Source organism: Haliotis cracherodii, unplaced genomic scaffold (genome assembly GCF_022045235.1).
Source record: "Haliotis cracherodii isolate W230 unplaced genomic scaffold, xgHalCrac1.p SCAF_22, whole genome shotgun sequence".
NCBI lineage: Eukaryota > Metazoa > Mollusca > Gastropoda > Lepetellida > Haliotidae > Haliotis > Haliotis cracherodii.
In genome coordinates, this window is record NW_027266278.1 from 3,143,859 (window position 1) to 3,166,743 (window position 22,885).

The 22,885-nt window shown below is 42.5% G+C and overlaps 1 pseudogene; it reads right to left on the reverse strand.

Annotated features, from left to right (window-relative positions):
- Positions 1–355: 355 nt before the first annotated feature.
- LOC139471349 (metabotropic glutamate receptor 8-like) overlaps positions 356–22,885 on the reverse strand; it is a 183,775-nt pseudogene continuing 161,245 nt past the window's right edge.

The following is a 22,885-nucleotide window of genomic DNA, read 5'->3' on the forward strand; positions in this document are numbered from 1 at the left end:
TGCCCATTGAACATTATCCATCGGTACGTCACATGCATTATTTCTGTAGACCTTCCACAATGAAAAACTCAATGGAACTGTTTCTCCACGAACTTCACTTATTCGCAGCATAAATCCCACTGACGTTGTTTCAACAGTTGGGCAGAGCAGTGTTCAGATTACCCATTAATCTGAACAATTAACGACACAGGCCAAGTTGGGCGGGTACACGTGTGTTGGTTGACCAGGTAGAATTTTCACCCGATGCAAAACTGACAATCGTAATATCAGCAACCCAGTCTTTCCTTCGTTCATCCACCTTGCAACAGTTGAGTGTCCTACATCAAGCAATTTCTACCGCTGCATCTACTTCATTTCAGAGTTGAACATCCTCGTCGTCGAAAACCTGTTCCATGCTGTCCAACGTCTGTGTGCTGATGCTGTTGCCGTTGCTGTAAGTTTGAGTTGCACTTGTGGACCTGCTGAAGGCGCTGCTGAATGATCCGGAAGACTTCAGCCGTTGAGTCATCTCAACCTCTGAAAAGCCAACTGTTGAAAAACGAACGTTTCCATTAGTTATACGACCACATAGGTCTGACAGTACAACAATGGAACCAACTTATATACTACAGAAGACAATGCAACAGTGGAAGGGAGGAGCCATGCGTTATCTTCAACGTAGCATTCAATGTTACAGTTTTCACAGCACCTTGACCTTGCAAACTGGGTGCTGCGACTGTCGTCAGCATATGTCAGTGTACGGGACTTACAAAAGCCGCAGTAGCGATTAGGGGGAGCAGTGGAGATGAAGGGGGTTCTATGACACCTGGACCAGGCCCAGCTCCTGAAAATGCTTCCAAGGAGGTCTAAAGTTTTTACCATTTATGTGATGCTGATCTAAAGATCGTTATGCATGTTTAGCCAAATGTAGCAAAAGCTTAGCAAACCTTTAGACCTCCATGGATTCCTCTAAAATAAACAGGAGCTAATGAATCTATTTGGTGAAGGCTAATTATATTCTGCGATATTATTTTCACACCAAATTAATTATGCTGTATTTTCTTTTGTCTTGTTTTCAACACTTTTTATTACAGATTCAAAGATTTTGTCATTTTCTCTTTGCACATGGTCATAGCTCATCATGCAAACATGTCTTAAAGATAATATTACTTTAAGAGTTGATTTCATGTTTTCAAAAGAATTGAATGTCTTTTTCCTTTACTTTCCATTCTTGCTTAAAGTGACTTCACATTACATGACAGACGAGTGGTCTGAGATTGATAACGAATTGGAGTTTATATCAATATCAGTCAATCGATGTTATTCTCCTTGCCGTCCTCCAGTTTTCAAAATGTTGTTAATCACCAACCTGTACCTAATCTAACTGCCCAATTGGTAACGAGATATCAATGCTTGAATGCAGTGGCTGTGCCCCTTTAATGTCTCACCCTCCCCATTTTTTTCAATTTGTCACGTTCTCCCCCTTCCCCTGCAGCGCTGGGTAGAGTGACTAATGCTTGTGCTGGGAATTTGGCGTACGAAAAGTACACTAGTAGTTTACGATTGTGCATACTGTAAATCCACGCCAACGACACCGTGTTGAACGACAAATTCGCATGCAATAACCCCGATGCACAATGTGTGAAGGCTATTACTGGTGTATTTTGTTATGACATTCCTGGAAAATTGTCACAAGCGCGTAAAAGCTAACTCACTCACGCATCCTGCCAGATGACATTCATGCCCCTTCGAGTGTTTCAGTGATCACTCCCCCCAACACACATAAACACCCACCCACTCCACCCCTACCCCCACCACCACGTCCTTCGGCAAGCTGTGACGCGAAGCTTTTCGACTAAAGTGGATGTTAAGTAATAAATTACACATAACTGATGTCAGATTTTACAACTTTATCTCCAGCATAACATGGGCGACTGGCTCTCAACTTTATTACCGTATTAATATGACTGAGGAAAAGAGATTCCACAAATGAACTGCCATTTTATCTTTTATTTGAAGTTTAAGGCTGTTTCAAATTCAGTTATGTTATTTATGTATTGAGAGGATGGTTTTTATATCGACCTGTACGTGTTAACGCGAGTCGGTTTGACGTTACCGACGAACGACGTTGACATTATGTAACGTTTCTACATTACTGGATTTTGACACAGGCCATAAAGTGCTGATTGAAGGCTGTACCAGTAACATTCCAGCAATGTTGTACATAAATTCTCATGACTCACCACAAGTCACGGCCTGGCTTTTCTTACCATAAACCAAATTTAAAACATCACAAAATCTGTTAAAAAGGTTTTATGATGCAGTTAGAAATTCTTCTTGTAACAACTGCTATACGAGAAAGTCAAATGCATCCTTATTGATACATAATCGCTATTTTGTCAAGATCATGAAGTGTCTATAAATACACGTCCGACATTTTTTTTCATAATCTAGAAAGTATAACGTGTTACACGAGAATCTCAGACTGACTTGACAAATTGACAATCCTGAGTAGTTGAGAAAATACACTTTCATGTAAAACCCCAGCCACTCAGCCACCCTGACAACCACCCTGACATCCGCCCTGACAAGAACCCTGATAACCACCTACTGACAACTAAGGCGTTGGTCGTAGTCTGGCTCAACTGCTTGACCGTGTGTCATTGACACCGACGGCATAGTACGTTGGTCGTAGTCTGGCTCAATTGGTTGACCGTGTGTCATCGTACAACGATGGCATCGGTCGTAGTCTGGCTCAATTGGTTGGCCGTGTGTCATTGACACCGACGGCGTTGTACGTTGGTCGTTTTTTGGCTCAATTGGTTGATCGCGTGTCATCGTAGACCGATGGCTTGGGTCATTGTCTGGCTCAGTTGGTTGATCGTGTGTCATCGTAAACCGATGGCTTGGGTCATTGTCTGGCACAATTGGTTGATCATGTGTCATCGTACACCGACGGCATTGGTCGTAGTCTGGCTCAATTGGTTGGACGTGTCATCGTACACTGACAGTGTGGGGCGTTGGTCTTAGTCTGGCTCAATTGGTTGATCGTGTGTCATCGACACCTACGTTGTGGGGCGTTGTCTGGCTCAGTTGGTTGATCGTGTGTCATCGTACATCGATGGCTTGGGTCATTGTCTGGCTCAATTGGTTGATCGTGCGTCATCGACACCAACGATGTGGGGCGTTGTTTGTAATATCTAGTGTGTCTAGTCAGGACATGAGTATTAACATACAGTAGTCATATTGCTGGAATATTGCTGAGTCAGGCATTAAACAAAACACAAACTCGACACCAAACTCGAGTCAAAATGTACAGTTTGGTTCCGTTTGTTCTAGCATCGATTTGTTTGTGTGTGAGCTCAAATTGTATGGTGTATGCCATTCTAATAATGTCTTATTACCATAAGTTCCATAGAATGTTTCTTACTTTCGCATGGTACTTTTACAACGTCTAGACCACGAGCCCTGGACCATGATGTGAGGTCTCTCCTTGAACACGGAGAATAACATTTCTTTTTAATACGCAAAACCCAAACACCATGGAAACGAAAGTCACTCCAAATGCAACTCTTATTTCGATTAAGGATTCACTTTCAACTGTCAGACAGCTCGTTTCAAGATATGCCCGTATGGATTACCCACAATGCACCGAGGAAGGGGGCGGGTCGTGGCCATTCTGTCTGGAGTCAGGAGTATTAGAGATGACTGATGGAACTGTTGGCGAGAGCTCAAAGGTCTTCACCGATCCTTAACGTATATGTCAAAACAATTGCATGTCTAAACAGTAACGCCTATCAATTGTTGCACAGCAGCACAGCGGAAGAATGAGTTGTCAAGGTTTGCATTGCTCAGGATTTATTCTGGAATTCGGATCAATCAACCCGGACTGGTCCACAAAGTAATGTATACAATACGTTAAAAACCGGAAAAAGCTGAGTAAGTTTTGTCTGACGGGTTAACAGTGTCGGGATAAACAAGCAGGCTGGGCCTGGTGTTAATAAACGACAGCAGAAGAACGATGAGGGCCCGGATTATATGGAGAACAGCGGAGGACGTAGACAGTCGGTGATGTTTGGGAGCAGCTATTCAGCCGTTGTCAGTTTGGACCAAATCAGTGTAATATCTATAAGGAACGCGCCGAGTTTCTTCATGAGTGATGGGACTGTTTTGTGTAACCCCTTAATTCTGTCATCTATAACTGGGAATTGTCATGGAACTCAGAACGAGGCTGATGACCGAGTTGGACACACAGACAGATTCGGATCCATTTACCGGAATTAGGATGAATAAAAATGCCGTTCTTGTACCTCACGCGTTTACGTCTGGTAATCTAACAAGATATTCTATAATCCACGGTTAGGGCTACCTGAAAAGAGTTATAAAGTAAAGAAAAGAGTTATAAAGCAACAAAAGTCAGTTTTGATGAAGTTTGTTAAATTGTTCCATCACAATAAAAAAATCCCTATTATAAACCAGTCGTTCACAAGAGTGAGTTACACCAAACCTGCCAGTTGACTAGCATGGCCTTGTGTTTATGAAGAAAGTAAACAAATTAAATGGCTTTGTCAGAACGTCTTAGCCCGAAAAAAATGGTGAATAAGGGGAAGCCAATTAAAACGACTTACAAACAGGCCTCACCTCGCCTGTCAAGCTCAGATTTTATCACTTAATAACGGGCAGATGCGGAACGCCCAGGTTGAGAGATGCCTTGATTTGGGAGGGGGGAAGGGACTGTGAGGCTGAGATTAATCCAATTTATCGACTAGTCGCGACTGTCTCGCAGTGGCACCAGTGGCAGCGTGAAGGACGCTCGTGCTGGGGCTGTGAGTTATACCGACCAGGGCACGAGACACGCTAAAATACAGCTGTCAATCTACATTGGCTTGATTTTGAGGCTTTCATAACAGGTCCACTCATCGTTAACGTTTTCGTGGTTATTGGTATATTATTAGACTGCTGAATAGCCCTTGTTAACGTAACAAAGTAACATAGTCTCATGAACTGCTGTTGTGGGCTTTGGTAGGGAAGGGTGTATATCTCGTGTCAGCTGGCGATACCATGTTTTGCACGTTAGCACAAATATAGGGACATACACATTCGTGGAGGCTGTCAGTTTTTTGTAAAGAATGAACTCTTTGACGACCTGGGATCAGTACATAGAAGTTGTTTTTTGTTTTGTTTTGTTTGTTGGTTTACGCCTCACTCAGCAATATTCAAGCTACATGACGGCGGTCTGTAAATAATCGAGTCTGGACCAGACAATCCACTGATTGATGTCATGAGCATCGATCCACGCAATTGGGATACGATGACATGCATGAACCAGGTCAGCGAGCCTGACCACCCGATCCCGTTAGACGCCTCTTTCGACAAGCATAGTCGCCTTTCACGTCAAGAGTGGGTTGCTATTCTGCCCCGGATCTCCACGGGTAAGATAAAAGTTGTTAAATTCCCATATATCGATGCTTGTTCGTTGTTTATGTTACCAGTTTGGATGAAAACTTTATAAAACTTTTGATGATATGTATTCTTCGGTTCAAATAGTAGGGCTAGGTTTAGTTTAAACTGTAAATCGTACAGCAAACATATAGCTGTCGTTCATTGTTTAGTCGTCACTTGATAAGCATGATGTACTGGGGCGAATTCTGACACATGTCTCGACATAGGGGCGCAAGTCAAAGCGTGACGGCAGATGTAACGTCATGGGTGTTTTGGGCAGGTTCAACAAACTGATGTTTGTGCTACCGATAGCGTACCATTCAGTTAGATGTTGGGTGTGGTGACGGTTGCAGAGATAAGATCACTTTGTGAAACTGGGCCCAGTAGGGTCGCCATACATCCGTTGTAAATCCAGTACAAACAAATAAAATGTTTTCAAATGTTTTTCGATCAATTAGTTGCATTTGCTCCCAACCGATAGGGGTGGTTTCCCGAATAAAGCTATCAGGTGTTTGAAGGTTCAGCCAAACTTTGATATAACGGAGTCTCACATTTATCAAATATTTAACAAATATAACACTGTCATATAATTGAACAAAATAGAAACAACTACAACGATTTAGAGATTACATCTTATATCACATAAGCCTTGAAATCATACACATAGGAAATCATGAAGGACAGTCAGATTTTATATTTTGAAAAAGTTTGAATCAAAATTTTTAAAATCGACTATGTACATATTAACTACCGACCTCGACATATGTTTTCATCAGATTTGAAAAGAAAACTAAATCGTTTAAATTTTTCAAATGTTATTGGCGTGTTATGTTTTCGGAAAAAATGATTTTTGCTTTTTTAAGCCTTCATAGCCAGTATGGCGCCATGCGGAGGGAACGTCTCACGTCAAAATACCAGTTCGATTTATTGAGACACATGAAACTATATTTATGCTTCTTTAACCATACTGCGCCATCAACACCTCTCTCCGTGCTGGCGTCTGATTAAACTGGCACAATAACTTCACACCTAACTCCACCAATAAAGACAAACAATCGCCAAACATTAGACAGCTGACCCTACAACGGTAGGACTCGTCCTGCTACGAAACTAAACGCTTGTGATAGCTTTAGATGTGGAAGCTAGCTCAGCTATAAGCTTGGCTCCGTCTCTTAATATCACTATGTAAGCAAGTTGACGACGCGCAGAGAGAACCGGGAACCAGCTTAGTCCATCCGGGCCTTAAATTAGTTACATCTCCGCAGCTAAACAGCGTGAAATATGGTTGCGATAAATCATGGAAGTTCGTCCACTGGTAAAATGACGCAAAATGCAAGGCGGATTTATGAGACGATGGCTATTACATCCTACATGCACGCTACTTAAGAGTAAAACAATCAGAACGGTTATGCAGCGGGAAACTTCGTGAAAGGTGAAGCCTTGTAATTGCCTTCCCCGAATATCAAGATTCTGAATCGATGGTGTGGCCTTTCTCTTCTTTGATAGACAACATAGTGAAAGATTCTAAAATAAGCCCCTGCCTTTCAAAAGGAAGACATGTTCTAAAGGCATCATGCCGAATTAAAAACGCATATAAGCTCATTCGAAAACCATCTTCCGATTATAGAGATAAATGTCTTTGCCTTGATAAAATTGGAAAATACTTCATTGGGAAATGATTGGACTATTTTAGATGAGAAAATGGTTCAAATAAAAGATTTATTTACCTCTTTATAATTCTTATTAGGTTTCCATGGAAACTAAAGAGCAATTACATGCGAACGCTTACGTCTCCCTAAAGAGACGCTGTATCGGGGACTGCCTTAGGCGTGCGTGGGTATGATGGACGCTTCCTAATTTGTAAACTACACCTTCTTTTATTCAAACTTCAGTAGATCATGACTATCATACAAGTTGGAGTCAGTAGTCACACATAGCTGTGTATTACCTTGCGGCAGGGTAATAGAGGGATACCCATAACATATGCAGCACGACTGTATTGCACATTTTTTGCGGAAATACAAACTGCAATTTTAGATTGTTTTAAGCGTATGACCAGCTATCCATATTAACTAAGAGACACAAGAAGCTGATCTCACCCGGAGCTATTTTGGGGCTGGAATGAATGTATCTATATAGGACATTAAGGCTCATTGGCCAGGGAACCTTTCCATAAATATAGACCGTAAACTCCAGAGAATTACCCGTCTGCATTATCCGCAGAAACAGGCTCCATTGGGCGTGAAAAACAAAATAGTGAATAATATATGAATGGGTTGCCGAAAATCCTCGATGACACCAGGTGTTCTAAGTGATGATGTCAGAACTATGATTGTTGAAACTCACATACGTTATCATAGACTTACGATAGTTGTTGCACTAAGGTCGATTTGTGGCACAGTCCCAGTTTTGAAGTGGAATTAAAATTTTCACGGAACCTGTATAACGCAACAATATGATCAGTAGGTAGGAATTGTAATTTTTAACCGTGAAGAAATATTTAGACATATTTGGAGATTTTGAATCATTTCCCGTAGTATTTCGTAATTTACTTGTTATAATCTTATAAAATAGGATTTCTGGTTTTTCTTCTCAAAACGAAAAAAACACCCTTCTCATAAACCTGTCGTTCGCAAGAAGAAAATATTAAAAAATGAACTAAACCCAACACGGCCTACTGGCCACGACGAGACGCAACAAGCCAAATGTCTTTTTCAAAGCAACTTACTCTGAAAAAATGTGATTTAGGGGAACCCAATTTAGACGCCTTACAAACTGTCCCCATTCTGTTAATCGAGTATTTTATGAGTTAATACAGGGCCAGGGCAGAGTGTCTTGGTTGAAAAATGGCTAAATCTCGTAGAAGAGCTAGGATTAATCCAATTTATCGACCAGCCACGACTACTTTTTAAAAGAATATTGGATTTGCGCTATTATCGCAATAAAACTTGGAATCAGAAACCCTAAGAAATGAGGATTTATATTTAGTTTTAATTCAAATCACTAAATGAGTAAGTGTGGGATGGTATCTCGAGATTATTGTGAGTGAGTGATTGAGTTTAGACTTTGAACAGTATTTAATGTTATCATCTTGATGAGGAGAGGAAAGATGATGCGGGCCTTAGGCGTTCATCACTTTGGAGGTCACTGACAAGGTTCAACTCTCCAGTAAGGAATAGCTACGCGACAGACGAAAAGATCAACCGTGATCTAGACTATGGCTCTAACCCGAGATATTTCGAGATTTCGAGATGGTTGAAAATCTTTTCCTCTCTATGTCCCACATTGTATGTATCATCCCGGATTCGACTAGACCATTTTCGTTTCTTGTATACAAAAAGGCCTGTTATATGTTTTGTCCTTAAAGTTTAAGAAACTACTTTGGTCAATTGAAAATATGAGTGCATTGAAGGCAGTCTACTTGCAATCCAGGATGAGTTGAACCAACTTACAAAATGTTTTGAGACAGGTGGGTGGTGCATGGGCGGATACAGAGGGTGGGGTGGGGTGGGGTGGGGTGGGGTGTCTTTATTTCTGTATAAATTACCACCAAAGACAATAAATAGATCTTAATTGTGCACCCCCCTTTTAAAAAAAGCTGTATCCGCCCATGGTGGTGCACGGGCAAACATGTTTAGCTTGTTGCAGGTAGAGAGGTCGTGTTTGTGCACGTGCAGGTCATGACGATTAAATTGATTACATGTTGCTCATAAGATTTTAAAGAGGTCGGTCGCCATTAGAACTTGTTGTCAGCCGAGACAGGACACGCGCATATCCATCGTACTACTTGTCACGGACCACCCGCTACCCCTTTCTTCACAATGAGCGGTCTTCATACATCGTCATGCAAGAGTAATTGTCAGGTCACAACTTATCCTGGCTTACCAGTAGGTGAAGCAAAACATACGAGTAACTTTCCGCTTGTGAATGGTCACAGGGTCCAGTTGACTCACGAGCCGACAGGTGCTTATTTAAATACATCCCTTCTGTCTCAAACTTAAAACACAACCATAATTTTATATTCTGATACGGAAAGTATTTGAACAATAAACCAAAACCGATTGTACTGTGTATACTTTGTGAGTATTGCACGTGGAATGTGTCTCTGTGAGTCTTCTTTGTGTGATGCACGTGGAATGTACGTCTGTGTGTCGTCTTTGTGTGATGCACGTGGGATGTGCCTCTGTGAGTCTTCTTTGTGTGATGCAAGTGGAATGTGTCTCTGTGAGTCTTCTTTGTGTGATGCACGTGGAATGTGTCTCTGTGAGTCTTCTTTGTGTGGTGCACGTGGAATGTGTCTCTGTGAGTCTTCTTTGAGTGATGCAGGTGGGATGTGCCTCTGTGAGTCTTCTTTGTGTGATGCACGTGGAATGTACGTCTGTGTGTCGTCTTTGTGTCATGCACGTGGTATGTGTCGTCTGTGAGTCTTCTTTGTGTGATGAACGTGGAATGTACCTCTGTGAGTCTTCTTTGTGTGATGCACGTGGGATGTGTCGTCTGTGAGTCTTCTTTGTTTTGATGCACGTGGAATGTACCTCTGTGAGTTTTCTTTGTGTGATGCACGTGGAATGTGTCTCTTTGAGTCTTCTTTGAGTGATACACGTGGAATGTATTCTTTGTGTGTCGTCTTTGTGTGATGCACGTAGGATGTGTCGTCTGTGAGTCTTCTTTGTGTGATGAACGTGGGATGTGCCTCTGTGAGTCTTCTTTGTGTCATGCAGGTGGGATGTGTCACTGTGAGTCTTCTTTGTGTGATGCACGTGGGATGTGCCTCTGTGAGTCTTCTTTGTGTGATGCACGTGGATTGTGTCTCTGTGAGTCTTTTTTGTGGGATGCACGTGGGATGTGTCTCTGTGAGTCTTCTTTGTGTGATGCACGTGGCATGTGTTTCTGTGTGTCGTCTTTGTGTCATGCACGTGGAATGTGTCTCTGTGAGTCTTCTGTGTGTGATGCACGTGGAATGTGTCTCTGTGTGTCGTCTATGTTTGATGCACGTGGAATGTGTCTCTGTGAGTCTTCTTTGAGTGATGCACGTGGAATGTACCTCTGTGAGTTTTCTTTGTGTGATGCACGTGGAATGTGTCTCTGTGAGTCTTCTTTGAGTGATACACGTGGAATGTATTCTCTGTGTGTCGTCTTTGTGTGATGCAGGTGGGATGTGTCTCTGTGAGTCTTCTTTGTGTGATGCACGTGGCATGTGTTTCTGTGTGTCGTCTTTGCGTGATGCACGAGACCCTTAATGGGTATTGTATCAATCGAATTGGATTATAGGAAGTTTAGAGCCCTGAATAAGGATATGCATGTTAATCTGTTTCTTAGTTCTTGTCGAGCTCATCAAAGGTTTATCTAACAACTTTACTTTGAACATCGCAAAATAACATGATGTAACGCAACATTACACACAATACTTTAAGTATTATATAAAAATAATAATATTTAATTGTTACTTTTTTGCGTCACGTGTTGCGCTATTTGAGACTGACAATTACACATTTACAAGACATACACTGCGGGTTCCAAAATCTTTTGGCTACACTTTCCCACTAAATTATAGAGTCATCCATTCAGTGTAAAACTGTTAAAATAGTTTCGTCAATTCTAAGAGCACATCAAATGAAATTGGGGTTCAAGATGATGAACAGATGGATAGCTCAACCACATTGTCCATTCGTGAAAACTAATGTATCGTTTAAACAAAAGAGTGACGTATAAAGTAAATATATAACATGAAGTCGGTGCATCGTTAGCCTGTGGTTGCATTAAAACCACGCCCCTTCGTTCATAAGCCTTGCGAACATGTTCACAATGTCTGGTTTTAGTCTCTGACTTTGTTTGATGTAGAGAGAAAATTAATTCAATTCATTATTCTGATTTAAAATACCGTACGTTTCATGGTGCATGAATGTTAATACATATATGACAGCTGCATCATGAGGCAAGATTCATCGCATATGCATTCACATCACATTTCACTTATTAATGCACAAGTTTCACGTTCAAACAGTAATCTCAGACAAAGCCTTAAACAAAGGGCATGGTGACCAGAAGCTTCATCGTGTCTCTTTCATGTGGGGTGAACACATGCACGTAGATCTCAAGATAACTGGCGAAGGTGACGCTGATCTTATTTCAAACTGGTGGCGTCCAAACCCCTTTGTTCAATCTCTACTGCTTCCCAAAAGCTCACATTCCCTCTATTTGGGGCGTCGACTATCCTGACATAACGGAATGTTATTTGTAAAAACCATGAAAAAGTCTTTTGTTGACTTTTGTCTTTTCCTGAGTTGGGGCTTAAGGAAAACGTATGCGATGATACTTTCTTGAAACTTCTGTTCCCTCCCTTAGTGTGTGACTACAGAATTCAAAGTTCTAGTAACAATTTATCTTGCAGTTGGCAATGCCTGTTGAAATTAAATGTACACGATTTGGGGTTGTCCGCCACTGTCTTGTGCAACAAATCAGATTTGTTTGTTTTTTGTTTGTTGTTTAACGCCGCACTCAGCAATATTTCAGCTATATGACGGTTTGTAAATAATCGAGTCTGGACCAGACTGTGATTGATGTCATGAGCATCAATCTTCACAATTGAGATATGATGACATGCATCAACCAAGTCAGCGAGACTGACCACCCGATCCCGTTATTGGCCTCTTACGACAAGCATGGTCGCCTTTTACGGCTAGAATGGGTTGCTTAAGACCTGTTCTACCCCGGATCTTCACGAGGAGACAAGCATGGGTTGCTGAAGACTTATTCTACCCCGTATCTTCACGGGGAGACAAGAATGGGTTGCTGAAGACCTATTCTACCCCGGATCTTCACGGGGAGACCAGAATGGGTTGCTGAAGACCTATTCTACCCCGGATCTTCACGGGGGGACAAGCATGGGTTGCTGAAGACCTATTCTACCCCGGATCTTCACGGGGAGACAAGAATGGGTTGCTGAAGACCTATTCTACCCCGAATCTTCATGGGGACACAAGAATGGGTTGCTGAAGACCTATTCTACCCCGAATCTTCACGGGGAGACAAGAATGGGTTGCTGAAGACCTATTTTACACGGATCTTCACGGGGAGACAAGCATGGGTTGCTGAAGACCTATTCTACCCCGAATCTTCACGGGGAGACAAGAATTGGTTGCTGAAGACCTATTTTACACGGATCTTCACGGGGAGACAAGCATGGGTTGCTGAAGACATATTCTACCCCGGATCTTCACGGTTCAGACATGAGATAAAGATGACACGTGTGTTTGAAACATTACATTATTTGTGCCAACACATGAGAACCTCGATAGTCTTGACCTCCTTAAACCGGAACTAGCTACAGCTCTGGGCAATAAAGTATAACAGAATGGATAAGTTTCAGCACCCAACAAAAACAAATAATCCTGAACAGTTATTAAGGCAATTTCTGATTTAAGGACACTCCTTTGGCAATATAATATATCAGTAGTTAATACAACAGGTAGCTTAAACACTTATATCTTTACCCTCTTATCCCCTAAACAGTCAGCTTTCCCCCACCCATTTCCCCTCAACTAAACCCCAACAATAGGCTAAGACCCCAACCATCCGTCATTCCCCTAAACCCCACAAACACTTCAACCACTACCAGTTTCTCTCACACCCCCCTCAAGTGAGTGAGTGCTTTTACAATATTCCAGCAATACCACGGCAGGAAACACCAGAAATAGGCTTCACACATTGTACCCATGTCTGGAATCGAACCTGGGTCTTCGGCGTGACGAGCTAACGCTTTCACCACAATACTATCCCACAGCCCCCTTCAGCACTCAAGCGTCGTCTTAATCTCAGTCTTATCAACTAACCACAAAGCCTCATAGTGACACAGGTCGGAGAGATGCGAGCTTGGTGGACAAACAAAGACATTGATAATGCATCATAATGGGGTCGAATCCGGTATTATCAGGCGAAGAACAAGGATCGAAACCATACCAGTTTGTCCCAACAGGTCAACTCTGCAAAGGCAATTACAGCGGCTTAGACCGCTGGGCCACCTGCTCTTCCTCCCGACGTAATGAAGTAAGATTGAAGAGTTGCGTTGTAACATTAACCTGACTTGAGTTGTACAATAGCGAGCGTTAGAGGTACTTTAGCTGTCGATAACAACATGGTCGGACGATCAATGGCGACAGAGTACCTTAGAGATATGCGTTAAGTAGATTGATACAGTTTGTACATACTCTCAAAACTCAATCTTGGATTTATAGACCGTCATGGTCCTTGTGGACAGTGGGGTTCAATCTCCGGGGAGTGTTAAAAAGACGGAACGTTAGTAACTGGGCAACAAAATGGACTATCGACTGAAGCCATCAGCAACCACAAACGTCATTATTTGTGTTTTTAATACATCAGTCCGCCATCTCTCTCACGCTTGGAGTGTACGATTTTGAGTATTGAAGAACACGTCATTCAGGACTTTGACGTTTATTAGGTTTGATTAGATTAATGTGAAGCATGCATTCTGTCACTGTGTTCCGTGTTAGTCATATTGAGAAGGCTGTTTATATTGGACTATACCAACAACCATCTGGGTCAGTTGGTCGCTTGGAAGTACTAATTTAATCGATTATTGCGAGAAAATTATTTTGTTTTCAACGTGTAACCGTGAAAAGATCATGAAAATGTAAGTCACTTTCATCAAGCATCGCCTCTCTCATCTTTCTAAATGTATATGCATAGGAATGAAAAGGAATAGAGTGAGTGAGTGAGTGAGTGAGTGAGTGAGTGAGTGAGTTGATATTTAACGTTACATCGGCATATCGTGACTAGAAGTTATACATTAATGATTCATATATTTAGACAAAAATAAAAAGCTGTCAACGATGGACAGTACAATAACCAGAATATCACAGATTCGACTTAAAACTAGTTGAGAATATTAAGAAGTAGTAAGTATTAGTGAACAACACAATATAAAAATGGACTAGAGATCGTCAGTCACTGAAGGGTGATCACCATACCAGGGACCATGGGGACTTATTGTACAGAAAGGTATGTCGTAGAAAACTTTAGCGTTATCAGATATTGATGTAAGCGTGTGTTATATTTCCATGTTTGTTTGTTCGTTGATGGGGCGATGGGGTAGCCTAGTGGTTAAAGCGTTCGTTCGTCGGGCCGCAGACCCGGGTTCGATTCTCGACATGGGTACAATGTGTGATCCCCATTTCTAGTGTCCCCCGACGTGATATTGCTGGAATATTGCTAAAAGCGGCGTAGAACAATGCTGACTCACTTGTTCGTTGACTTATCCCGCAGTCGGCGGCTGGTAAATAATCGACCAGACCAGCTGGGGCAAGAAATGCTGATCTTTTCGCGAACACATGGTATCATCATTGTTTGATAGTGATTAATAGACACATGCTCATGATATAGTCGGAATCGTGATTATTGATTGTTTGGTTGTTGTTTAATGCCGCAGTCAGCAATATTCCAGCTGTATGACGGCGGTCTGGAAATAATCGAGTATGGACCAGATAATCTTGTGACTGACATCGTGAGCACCGTTCTACACAATTGGGATATGATTACATGCATCAACCACGTCAGCATGGGTTGCTGCATGTCAATTCTAACTCGGACTCAGGATTATGAAAAGGGCGTTTGTTGCTTTTTATTAATGTGCGTAAACTCCGCGTTTCACAACATTGAAAAGGTAATGGATATTGCTGAAAGTCACTGAGTGCTATACAACTCATCAGTGACGGCAACCAACGCACACAGCCATCTCCTTTCCAGTAACAATCACTGTTTCAGTAATTGATTACTGTCAATATAATCAGTTAGTGGAAAGTAATTACTGAGATCACTCCGCGGGACTTGTTACCCCATAAATCAAGCTGTCCACCTGGTGTCGGAAGCAGTTATTAGGTAAATCTTTCATGGTCACGCGAATAATTAGAGCTGAAAGTAACACTGACACCAGTACGTGCACTGCCTGATACGACCTGTGAACATCCGGGTTACAATAGGTCATCGGCAACCTATGCTTGTTGTAAGAGGCGAATATGCTTGTCGTAAGAGGCGACTAACGGGAACGGGAACGGACCGCCGTCATATAGCTGAACTATTGTCGAGTGAGGCGTTAAACAAACAAACCAAAACCAAAACAAACATTGGAAATGTGAAATGTGAAAAATAATAAGGGAAAGAAAGAACATTTTTGGGGTTAGGGTCATGGTGTGGGAGTTGGGTTGGGAGATACATGTTTCAGCAGGAGGGTGGGGTGAGGTTGGTGTGAACGGTGTGGTGGCAGTGTGACGGTTTAAGCAGGCTGGGCGAGGAAGAAATGGAAGAAACATGTGACGCGGGGGTGGCAAGGCATTAGAAGAAGGTGGTTGTGAGATGAAGAGAAACAGGTAAGGAGTGGGGCACACAACGAGGGAAAGAGGAGAAGGGTTGGGGAGAGAAGGCAGGAAGAGGGAAAAGTGGGAGAGGACGCATGAGGGGTGGGGAGTAGGAAAGGGCGAAGGAAAGAGGAGTAGCGTTGGGGAGAGAAGGCAGGAAGAGGGAAAAGTGGGCGAGGAAAAATGAGGAATTGGGAGTAGGGTAAGACGAAGGAAAGATGAGCAGCGTTGGAGAGAGAAGACAGGAAAAGTGAAAACTGGGAGAGGAAGAATGAGGGGTGGGGAGTAGGGTAGGACGAAGAAAAGAGGAGCAGCGTTGGGGAGAGAAGGCAGGAAGAGGGAAAAGTGGGAGAGGAAAAATGAGGGATGGGGAGTAGGGTAAGACGAAGGAAAGAGGAGCAGCGTTGGAGACAGAAGACAGGAAAAGTGAAAACTGGGAGAGGAAGAATGAGGGGTGAGGAGTAAGGTAGGACGAAGGAAAGAGGAGTAGCGTTGGGGAGAGAAGGCAGGAAGAGGGTAAAGTGGGACAGGAAGAATGAGGGTGTCGGGTACGGTAGGGCAAAATGAGAGGAAGACGGGCGAAGGAGCCTATGAATACAGGATGCAAATGGATGAGCAGGAAACGGAAGAAGTCGACAGGGGAAGAAAGGGTTGGGGAATAGTGTGAGGAGGTGACAAGACAAAATGGGGAACATTTGAGACAGGGAGAGGGAAACTGTGTGAAGAAGAAAGAAGAGTTCACGGAATAGTGAGAGGACATGTTGAGGCCGAGTGTGGAGGAAGCGTCAGCGGCAGCATCAGGAAGGAGACAGCAGCCAGGAAGGTTAATCAAATATTTTCATTTTAATATATCGACAGTAATACCAGTGGTTCGTAATATATTCTCACACTGTGTGTCGACTCAAGACGGTTAATCTTAACTTGGCGACCCATATCCTGAGCACTTACCAGTTCTGCCAAAACATGACGGTCGTATCTACATGTTTCCCGTAAACGATTCGCCAAAAAACATGATTAAAATCTGAAAGGCTTGAATAATATGTCATGGCTAAATATTTTTCAAATTAGAAATCATTCTAAAAACTTCAAGTTGCTCAGTAAGCCACTGACCCAAGCTTCTATTTGACATCCCCAATTAAACCCATATCCAGCTCACGTAGTCACGTTTAGCACGCGCAAATACTCCGTAAATAATTCCCAACATCACCTTATTCATTATCTAATCCTATCTACAATACCGTATCGTCTCGCGAGACCCACAGGACGCGAATTCAGGTTACAACGACACTCGATTAAGTCTCTCTATGCCTGCAAATATGTTTGAATTGGTAATATCGGAGGAGCATCTTAATGAAATCTCAGTGAATCACATCAAGTTAGCTTTACTGCACAAATCTCGACGTGACTTGTATCTTGATAACTCGTCCAGGGGAAATGGAAAAAGGCAGGTAATCCGGTCTATACACGGTATGAATTGACCGGAAACCCGAACTATCTCCCAGTGTCGGCACACAGGTGATAGTCTCGCGAGACACGGGAATACGCGTCATCTTGAACTTCATGTCCGGCTGAGTCAAGCACGATAACGATATTGGACTCATTTTGAGACCACCGGATGCTGTAAATAATACAATATTGGCAGTATTGTTATCGTATCTCCGTGTATCTCACTTTTAAACCTGGGACTGCATATTCCATTTGTCAAGGCTAGCGGTCAGAGTTGCCTGTTCCCATTGAACACACGACACAGATATTACCTCACGTGAAGTCCTTTACATAACTAAGCTGCTTCCTTTAAGTTTTGTAACAATGTAAACGTTTCCCTACGAAAGGTTGAGTGGTGTATATATAGAGAGAATCTCACCCGAGTGTCTTTTGATATCAAATATATCAACGAGTATTGACATATTTGATATCAAAAGACACGAAGGTGAGATTTTATTTATCATCCAACATTATTCTTCCAACTCTTTTTCAGTTTGTAGACAGTAAAAAGCAGTGTCTTAAGTGTAAAAAGTACTGCTAACAGCAGCAATTTAATTACAGCGATATCTCCAATGTAGATATCGCTTGATCTCACTCCAAGCGATATCTCCCGTGGGAGCCAGTTTTGGATGATAATGCCTATGACGTAACTGTGACAAAAGAGTGAGAAGTAAAACGTATTATTATCCACGTGGTGACGATACGGATGATAATATACTAAATCCGTATGTCACACGTGTGTCGTACAAGGTTGACCTCGTTTTATTAGTTTTGATTGGAAAACCGTGACCTCACACTGGAACTACTTTTTTCATACTTAAAAAAATCGCGAGACGTCATTCACTTTCTCATCTACAAAGCAGAACTGAAGGAATCTCACGAAATCGAGAGACATTTACACACACTTTATTAAACCAAACGAGATCATCACACGCATTAAATTCGCTTTGCATTCTATATTAGTCAGCATAGAGCTACTGCAGACATGATATAATCGAGACATGCATATCCATATGCAATGTTTATCGATGGATCGAGGGTCCCAATGAACGTGACGCACCCGACCACTTTCGCGACTTCAATTTGATTTAACGTAAAAGGATAAGCGTGGTGAAATAAAATCAGTTTAAACTATCTGGACAGATATCTATACTTAAGTTCGATCCTCCGGTTGTGCCATCAGTGTCGCCATTCGAAGCGTATTTTGTGAATGAACATACACGACTGCACGACCAGACCACTTAAGGTGAACATTTCCGAAACAAATCATTCGAAAACTCCATAGAAGTGTGCCTGACTTCCGTTTATGTGGCCAAAATCTATCCCAAATATGAACAATACCATTCCCTCTCTCTAGCGTAAAAGGCTATGAGTAGATCACGGTTATCTTTTCTTATTCCGGTGGTGACCTTGCCCTTCGTTCGAAGCTGTCAAGTGCACTGACATGCAAATTTGAGTTTGTTGATTTTCACGTCTTCAGTACAGTTAACATGAATGTCTTTGTCGAACACGATTTCCCCTTCCAAAATGGTACGGACAGGAAATAAATTCAGCTGATACATCAAGGAAACCGAACCATTTTAATTGCATAGCCGGGACGCGGGCAGTGCGAATGAGCGACCGTTGGTCCGATATTCAAAGCACGGCGCTAAAGTGACTTTTAAAATTTTCTTATTGTTGTCCTGCGTACTATTAACAATGCGCTTGAATTACCATAAGTTGAAGAAATTCTCCCAAAAAGATCTTGAACGTCGGTGCTGTACGTTTGCAAACACAACAACAAGGGCATGTTGTTAATGCGAATGCAAAGAAATGTCAACAATGCCCATGATCAATATTCATGCGCAGCCGGATTTTGCAACCGGTTTCAGTTTGGTCTGTCAACGAACGAAAGTTATTATGTACTTAAAGTAATAAATAAAATATCACACTCATTCTCGTTAGATACCATTTTTACGAAACTCGTGAACTTTCTATGGTGTTTGACTTCGCTTTCGCTCGGTCAGATACCATGGAAAGTCCACTCATTTCGTAAAAATGGTATCTGACGAGAATAAGTCTAGTATTCTCTATGTCCTAGGCGACAGCCAACATTATGTTTTTGACGTCATAAAGCCTATGACGTCATAATTAGTGACGATAGTTGGAGGCATAAATACATTATGGTGACAGTGCACAAATACATATTGAGCTACATGGGGAAGTTTTGAAAATTAGACTTTTGAATTAAGTTTTGGTTTCAAAAGCGTAATGAACATCTGTTCTCTTCCATTCGTAAATGTTTGTCATTGTTAAATAGTTTATAAAACAGAAAGACAGTAAAATAGACAGTATATATACTTTTCAAAAAAAGGAACGGAATATTGATATGTTTGGCCACGAAAGCAAAATTAGCGGACCAAGAGGTGCAAAATGAAGAGGTTCAATGTGTTACAGTGTCAGTGACAAATTTCCCGGATCAAAATGGTCACAACAAGGACATGCAAACCATAAGTCCGGAAACACGTACGATTCGGAAAAACGCACCCAGTGCATTAACAAAAGACCCATGGAGCTGCACGTGCAAGAGCACTATGAACGGTATTTAAGTGCAGGGTTTTTGATTGCCTGGCATCTGCGTCTATCGAACAGTGACAGTTCAACAACATGCCAAGATTAAGACAAGTGCAAAGGCCGTCATAGGCCGCTTGCATGCAGGGAAATCCCGATCAGCTGTAGTCAGGGTTTTCAATGTTGCGCCAAGCACCATCACAAGGCTATGGGATCGGTTTCAACAGCATGGGTCAAGACGTGATTGGTCAAGGTCGGGACGACCAAGAGTAACCACGCCCATTCCGACCTCCAGGATCCTGTATCATGTTGCTGATGTTGATCTGTGTATGGGTACCCGGCAGTACGAGGCAAACTTAACAGCTATTGATTCTTTACAGGCAGGCTGTGCATTGTTAGGGACGCCTTTCCTGCTGGTGAAGGTGTCCAACTGGCTGTGTAGATGTATGGCCCGCAGCAGCCACCTCCATTATGATACTACTACTACTACTGACCCGTAAAGATCGGGTTTGAAAAGGTCTGGGTGATCAGGCTCGTTGACTTGGTTGATGTGTGTCATTGTATCTCGACTGCAAAGATCGATGCTCATGATGTCAATCACCGGATTGGCTGGTCCAGACTTGATTATATACAGACCGCCGTCATGTACAATATGTAGCTGGAATTATTGTTGGCTGCGGCGTTAAACAACAAACTACTACCATTACTAAGGAAATCTAACATGTCTGAGGGTCATGCAAATCCTAAACAAATCGTAATTCCCTGCCTAGCAATTCAACTGACATTTTGCTATCTAAAAAATTAATGACTGACTTGATACTTACCCGAGGATATAACGACCTCAAACGAATATCATAACGATACATGTTATATTACGACGAATGCCACAAGTGGAGCATTCTCCTTTTTAATATTTGGCTTTTAGGTGTTCCGCTAACATTTTGCATCTCTCTCTCTCTCTCTCTCTCTCTCTCTCTCTCTCGTGCCAAACTGATGGTACATCTTAACTCTAGTGCCAGATAATGTTGTCTGTTACTTTGTTGTTTTACGCCGCACTCAGCTATATGACGGCGGTCTGTAAATAATCGTGTCTGAACCAGACAATCCAGTGATTAATAACATGAGCACAGATCCACTTAAATGGGATACGATGACATGCATCAACCAAGTCAGCGAGCCTGACCACCCGATCCCGTTAGTCGCCTCTTACGACAAGCATAGTCGCCTTTTTACGGCAAGTATGGTTTCCTGAAGACCTATTCTACCCCGGATCTTCACGGTCGCCAGGTAATAGTAGTCCTACAACTGATCTACTGATTTGTAAGCAGCACCAACAGACGTAGTGATATATTCAGTGGCTGGAGGTTATTTGCCTGACTTTACTTTACAGGTCAGTTGGTTAGAGGACTGGGTCGACTTTGTTTATTTCAGTCAGGGACATGGTAGGTTTCATTACTCAATGCTCGTGTCAGTGGGTGCTGATTGGGCCCCTGTATACCTGGCTTGTCTCCCCTTGGGCCCTTTTTTATACCTGGCTTGTCTCCCCTTGGGCCCCTTTTATACCTGGCTTGTCTCCCCTTGGGCCCCTTTTATACATGGTTTGTCTCCCCTTTGCTCATTTTATACCTGACTTGTCTCCACTTTGGCCCCTTTTATACCTGACTTGTCTCCACCTGGGCCCCTTTGATACCTGACTTGTCTACCCCTGGCCCCTTTTATACCTGACTTGCCTCCCCCTGGCCCCTTTTATACCTGACTTGCCTCCCCCTGGCCCTTTTTATACCTGACTTGTCTCCCCCTGGGCCCCCTTTGTACCTGACTTGTCTCCTCTTTGGCCCATTTTATACCTTATTTGTCTCCCTTTGGCTCATTTTATTCCTGATGGGCCCCCGTTTGGCCCATTTTATTCCTGCCTTGTCTCCCCTTGGGCCCAGTGTAAAGCCTATTTCTGCTGTCCCCCGCCGTGATATTGCTGGAATATTGCTAAAAGCGGCGTAAAACCATACTCATTCATTCATTTCCTTGGGCCCATTTTATACCTGACTCCCCTTGGACCCATTTTATTTGTGACATGTCTCCCCTTTGGCCACTTTTATACGTGGTTTGTCTCTCACGGGCCCCTTTTATATGTGGTTTGTCTCTCACGGGCCCCTTTTATACCTTTTATGGACCCGTTGTATAATTAACTTCCGCATGATTTGCAGTGTAAATTATCTGCGTACCTTTGGTGGGATGCAATATTTGGCGTCCGGTAAACTCCTGAACTTACCCATTAACATGCTTAAATTTGGCAGCATCTTGAGACACACGTAACGCAGAAGACTGACACCGATGGTTAAACTGCCAATTACGCATTAACTGACACTTCATTACTGAACAGTGATGAACAAGTACCTGACATGCACACTCAACCACACCAACCCAATTCCTTCACTTGTGTAAGTCCCGGCCAAGATGACACCTCTCTATCACCAAACCCAAGAACCCTGTTCCGGATCAGTATATGACCTGCCCGTGGACACTTGTGTAGCTGCAAATCACTTCCAACTACACCAACAAATTCCCAGATAGACTAACATGTGCAAAAAATATCTGATTACTACCAAATAGCGCCCAGGAAGTCAGTTACGGAGTTTAGTAGGCAGCTGTGCACGGCATGTATGGCGCGTTCCAGGGGATGATCAGACGGTGCATGTTGTACATGGTTTCCAGTGCTTGAAGTATCTTGTCATGGCGGTCCAGACAAATTAGGCCCTCCCAAATGGGGTTTTATAAGGAAATCGAGTTTCTGAGCAAAACAGTTGGCAATCTCAACTCTTGACAGCTACCAACAAGGAGATAAAATGGTCACGGAACAAATTTACTTAGAAACTATGAGAAGACTTTAAAAAATGACTTAACCAAACCGGCATTTGGCAACTGGAAAAAATGACATTGCCTTGGTGTAGAAGTCGAAACATTCACCAGATACGTAAGAGGTGTTTTTCGTGTAATCGATTTTCCTGACGAATTGCATGGTGGCACAGAGAAAAAGGACATGCTAGAAGTTAATAATTTTG